The sequence below is a fragment of the Bos mutus genome, chromosome 16 (assembly GCF_027580195.1).
Source record: "Bos mutus isolate GX-2022 chromosome 16, NWIPB_WYAK_1.1, whole genome shotgun sequence".
NCBI classification, from domain to species: Eukaryota; Metazoa; Chordata; class Mammalia; order Artiodactyla; family Bovidae; genus Bos; species Bos mutus.
Genome location: NC_091632.1, coordinates 12,538,287 through 12,544,562, shown reverse-complemented (window position 1 = coordinate 12,544,562; position 6,276 = coordinate 12,538,287). Strand labels below are relative to the sequence as shown.

The 6,276-nt window shown below is 43.6% G+C and overlaps 1 protein-coding gene across 3 annotated transcripts in view; it reads left to right on the top strand.

Annotated features, from left to right (window-relative positions):
- The window catches only part of LAMB3 (laminin subunit beta 3), a 188,497-nt gene that overhangs the window by 24,143 nt on the left and 158,078 nt on the right, over positions 1–6,276 (top strand). The window lies entirely within an intron of this gene.

Genomic DNA, 6,276 nt, shown 5'->3' with positions numbered 1-6,276 from the left:
CAATTATACTCAAATTTAAAAAAGTATTCAAACCTTGTAGTTTCTACAAAAGGGGAAAAAGGCCTTTTTCATCCACAAGACAGGTTCCCAGTGTAGGTTTTTATCTGTATCAGGTAGTTTTCTGTGTAAGGATTTTCTCTTCCCTTTAGTTACCCCTTCTCCATCCTGGTATTATAAAGAGGTTCTGCTCCTCTAAAGTACTGGTATTTCTGCAGAACTCTGAAATGAGGCCAGGTCTGAATTTGCTCCTTTCTGAAACAATGGGATCGGGGACAGGGGAGGGGGAAGGTGAAAAGATGATGGTTGATTGATTGGGGGATAAAGGGAGCAATTGCAGACAGAAACTTATGACAATTTCCTAGTCCCCTGAACTAGGAAATTTGGGGGAAAACTAAAAGGAATTTGTCTGTGTGCCTTAAAAGGGAACTATTCCAAATGCAATAATCAGGAAATTCCCAAGAAGTTCAGGGTAAGACGATGCAGGGCACCGGCTTGGGACAAGTTAGCTGAGTAGCTCTGTAGCCTTGTGCAATGCACCTCGTCTGAATGGCCCATTCAGTGTCTGAATGGATGATTTATGTGGCTCCCACGAAGTCCAAGACTTCACATGCGAGGCACGTAATGAGCCTTTTAAACAGCTGTGATAAGATAACAATTAACAACATGCTGGGAGTGTGTCGCAGTCTTCTTGGTCGCCTACTACTACCTCCACTCTCTGAGGAGAAACGTGCTGAGGATGGATTCTCAAGCACGGAGACTGAAGGCAAACGACATTTCCTCCAGATGAGAGACCTGAGATCCTGTGCCTGAAGCTTGGCCCGTGGAGATGGGGGTGAGGACAGAGGGGTTGAGGAGCCCAAGATGGCAGGATAAGAGAATGTTATGGGTGTAGAAATGTGAGAGGGTTCTGGGATTTTAGGGCATAAGAACATAAGAGAGGACAGATGATGGCAGTAGGAGTTCCTGTGGGCCAGCTACTTGGGTTCCACTGAAAGAAAGAAATGAGTATGAAGATTGAAATCTCTTTTAGGGCTATGCATGCCATGGGATGGGCTTCCCTGGTGGCTCAGACAGTAAAGAATCTGCCTGCAATGCAGGAACCCCAGGTTCGATCCCTGGGTTGGGAAGACCCCCTGGGGAAGGGAATGGCTACCGATTCCAGTATTCTTGCCTGGGAAATCCCATGGACAGAGGAACCTGGTAGGCTACTGCCCATGGGGTCACAAAGAGTCAGATGCGACTAAGCACAGCATGACACAGAGGTAGATAGTTTAACAGTCTAATACACAGACAGTCTAATCATTAGCCTGCCTCTGCCTGAGGGTTCCCTTCCTCTGGTGGGGATTAGTGAGGAGGATGTAGGTCAGGCCCCTTGTTGAGTTGATCACCTAGCATTTACTGGTCAGCATTCTGTGCTTTTCCTCACTGTTTCCAGGTCCCTTTGTTGATGGTCAAATCCTGAACTTTGGAACATGATCTCCTTGCTGGATGCTGAGCCCTCTTTGGGCTCCCTTGAAGGGGTAAACACAGGATTGGAAAACACTGCTTTACCCTTCACAACATCACACGAGAATGTGTAGGACTATCAGATTTCATGGTAGGGTTGGGGTAACAAAAGGGAATCCCAATTTTGAAAGAGAAAAATTTTAATTATATGTTAATATAACTTTTCCTATACTCCAAGAAATAGCAAGAAGAAGTTAACCCTCTATAGGGTCCGCCCCCCGCAACCACCACCGCCATGGGAGCTACTAGTTCTAATCTTTCCCCCACTTCCACCCTCTGGATGACATCCTATTCATTTGTTGAGAAATGGCAACCTTGTCCATAAGAAGTTGTTCTTGCCTCAGAATTGCACCCTATGCACCCTCCAACATTTTCTCAGCAATGCATTCCTCAAGTCTAAGTTATTCATTTTAGAATAAGGTTGTGGACATTCGACAGCATAGTACCTGGTGGGCTTGGCAGTCCACATTCTGCAGAAGGTGGCTGGGGTGTGTGTGGGGGCAGTTTGGAACTCCAAGTCCTGCAGATCGGTCCTGTGGACAGACTTGTCTGCTCGCGTGCAAATTCTCCACAGTGCAGACTTTCCTCTTTAGTCTTCCAAGTGCGTAGCTGGTAACTGTTTAATCAGATGTCCATATAGACATCCCACGGACAAACATTCATTCTCAGAGATGGTACAGCCTAAACTCATCAGGAGAAAATAAATATTTTCTTAACTCCTCCATTTGCAAGCCTGCCTCTCTTCGGTAGTTACAACTTCATGTTCCTGGCAGGACAGAATTCTCAGTCCTCTTTGGTTGCTTTCTGTTATCATTGTTGATAGAGAACCTTCTTCTGCAATAAAACCTCCAAGTTATGCTGTAAGAAATGATCAGTACTGGCGTGAGATTCATCTATTGTATAGAGAATCTGAAAGGCTTAGCCCTAAGACACAACTAACAGCAGATTCATTCTTGTGGGTCCCAGCACTGAGCAGGAAGCAAGTTACTTTTCATCCAAGGCTCCAGAGAAGAACCATCTCACTGGCTTTGACCTAGAAGGGCCCCGACAGGATGCAGCTTCAAGCCTGGGATAGGATAGTGTGTGTGTGTGTGTGTGTGTGTGTGTGTGTGTGAAAAATGGACAGATAGAAAAGCAAAGAGGAAGGTAACCCAGAAAAGAAGGGCCTCCCAGACACCAACCTCTGGACTAAAAGGAAAAACTGTGTTAATCTTTAGAGCAGTTTAGTCTCTCCCTTTAGACTCCATTTCAGATTGTATCCCCTTGGGCCTGCCAGAGTACAAAATAAGGCTTATCCTGAGTCAAATATCACCGTGACTTGCCCCCTAGGTATGTCATTCCCTGTTCTGAACTTTAAAAGGTACTATGCTAAGTCACTTCAGTCGTGTCCAACTCTGTGCGACCCCATAAATGGCAGCCCACCAGGCTCCCCGTCCCTGGGATTCTCCAGGCAAGAACACTGGAGTGGGTTGCCATTTCCTTCTCCAGTGCATGAAAGTGAAAAGTGAAAGTGAAGTTGCTCAGTCGTGTCCAACTTCTAGCGACCCCATGGACTGCAGCCCACCAGGCTCCTCCGTCCATGGGATTTTCCAGGCAAGAGTACTGGAGCGGGGTGCCATTGCCTTCTCCTAAAAGGTGCTGCTTTTTCTCAATTAAAAAGCACTGCCCTCCTCTCTCCAGGGGGAGTTGTCCAGTAACAAGACTCTGAGAACTCCTAGCTTATCACTAGAAAGTCACCTTACTGGTTTAAAAACAATCTACTTAACGTAAACTACTGAACTACCAAAAGTCATTTAAGAAAAAATAGAAATATGAAGCTTCTGTTTCTTAAAACATGCTTTCACTTACTTTACTTCATTTACGTATTGTTTTTTTCCGCGATAGCCTACCTTTGTCTTAAGCCAAGAATTCTGAGAGCCTCAGCAAGAGTAGCCGCGCTCCCCAGTGCTGTGATTCCAAAGACGTTTGCTCTCTGGTAAAATAGGTTATTAAATAGTGTTATCCTCTTTCTGAAATTGGCAATTTTCCTTCCTGGTTTAAACTGTCCTTATTTTTTGGCCACAGCTTCAGTTAAACGATCCCAATTATTTTGCAGATGGCCTCACATTCCAAACTATAATATGCTCCGGAGCCTTTTCTATAAACCTTATACATTTCTACCCTTACCTTTCTGATCTGTTTTATACTCAACACAATCTATTATCCATAACCAAGAATATTTGAGCTGATGCTGCAAAACCACCCTAGGCTAGTCTCACCAGAGCGCTGACATGTTAGGCTGCTGTCAGCCTGTAATGCAGAGAGCATTCCAGGAACCTGAAGACCAGTGATGAAGGCAGCTTGGTGGATAAAAGGGTCAGAAAGCATTCCGCTTTCCTTTCATTTTCTTTTTTTTTTTTTCAGTTTTATAAAAGTGGTAATCTGATAACTCTTAAAAGAAAGACCTCATCTTACTACCCAAACACAAATTCATATTTTTCACATTCCCTTCTTTTGGCCTGTATGCACCCATCTTTTTTTTTTTTTTTAAACACATGCTTTGTGTTGTGAATCTACAATTATGTGTTTGCTTTCCACTTGATACGGTGTTAAAACTAGTTTTCATGTTTTTACCTTTTTTTCATATTTTTACCTTTTAGTGTTGTCACGATCTTTCATAATGTTGTTTGTGCTCTACGATCTGTTTAATAATTTCCTTACTATTGAATGGTAGCTATGCCTCCCCAGCATTGCTCAGGGTAATGATTAACCACTGGTTAATACAATTTAATAGACATAAGGAAAAAAAAACATGAGTTATAATAATTTTCTGTAATTGCGATGGTAAATTCAGAACTGGGATAACGTTCAACTTGGGAACAAGATTACTTTATGTATCACAGCTGACACGCCTCTCCAGGGCTGTTGCTCACTGGGAAGCATTTTTCCTGAAAGGCAGCCTAGGGCAATAGAGCAGCAGGGTGCGCCCTGCCTGAGTTGTAAGCCTGGCTTCACCTTCGCTGCCTGTTTCAGGGTAGTAAATCACTTTACCTCTTTACATCTCAGTTTCCTCCTCTGTAAAATGACTACAGTGATGGGATTATTCAAGGATTACGTGGTCTAACACTTATGTAGCGCCCCATAAATGTTAGCTGTCACTGCTCTTAGCCCTTGTGACCTATTGACGGATGCGATGAATCCTCACTTGGACCTGCAGTTGTATGAATACGAAGGAGTGTTTTAGTGAATTTTCATCTGATATAATTTCCAATTATATCTACGGGGAAAAATGTTTAAAACTATCAAAAGGTTAATCAGGTTAATTAAACATTAAAAGGTTAATGTTTAAGCTATCAAAAGGTTAACTATCAAACTTCAAAAGGTTAATAAACACGTGACACCTGTCCATCCATGAAATGATGGCAAAAATTAAAATATGTAGCTTTTTAAAAAAAATTATTTTTAATTGGAGGAGAATTGCTTTACAGTGTTGTATTTGATTTCTGCCTTACAACACCATGAATTGGTCATATGTTTGCATGTATCCCTTCCCTCTTGAACCTCCCTCCCAAACCCCATCCCACCCCTCCAGATCATCACAGAACACCAAGCTGAGCTCCCAGTGTTACACTGCCGCTTCCCACTAGCTGCTTTCACACGGTAGTGTAAAAATACGTAAACTCATCCAAGTCAACTGACTGGATTCTTTTAAGAATATGTGTTACGCTAATCTATGTGGTGGAGAAGGGAATGGCAACCCACTCCAGTATTCTTGCCTGGAGGAGTCCATGGACAGAGGAGACTACTGGCAGGCTACCATCCATGAGGTCACAGAGAGTCGAACATGACTGAATGACTAACACTTTCACTTTTCAATCTGTGTGGAAGAAAATTATTTGAGGCATCTCACAGAGTTCCTCCAGAGAAGTGTCTGGTAGGCCATTTGACGTCTACACTCTACTGAACCCAATCGAATGTGTTAATATTCATACCGTAGAATAATGCCTGCACATAGTAAGTGTGTGGAAGTGTTTGCTAATACACGAAGGAAGGAAATGCATCCCAAAGCGTTGATCCTCTCTTTAGTTTTGCCTGATGTGATTGATAATTTGATTTCTATGGAGATTTACATGGATGAACTTTATGTGGAGATTTTGGTAACTCCTGACTTACAGCTTTTACTACAGTGTTGCCAGTGAGCGTCAACTTCATGCGTGAATCTATGAGTTTTCTTCTTTTAACATACTTCCTTGAGGATAAGAATCCAGGAGTGGGTTTGCTCACGAAGAAGTGATTTCATTCTGAGAAAGGTTTGCAAGAAGTGGGCAGGAGGGAACAGAGCCAGGGTACAGGCACTGCTGGAGATGGCAAAGCCAGGAGGGCGCTGAGCGGCGGGGGCCTGCCCACAGCGCGACGGCTCAGTGCTGCTGGGTGTTATCGAGGAGGAAAACCAGACAGGCGTGGTGAAAGAGGAATGGTCTGGAACCTGAAGAAATGACTTTTGGATCCATCTATTCCTGAAACGTAAAGTTGCTTTGTCTTTTTGGGTCTCGTTTCCTCTAAAATCTTTCCCAGTATTAGGTTCTAAGAGTCCTTTAGTTCTTAAATGTTAATTAAATACCTTTTACATGCCAAGATCTGTGTTCAGCAGGTTGCAATGCAGGATACACAGGCGATGCAGGTTCCGTCCCTGGGTTGGGAAGATTCCCTGGGGGAGGAGATGGCACCGCACTCCAGTATCCTTGCCTGGAAAATGCTATGGACAGAGGAGCCTGGCGGGCTACGGTCCAT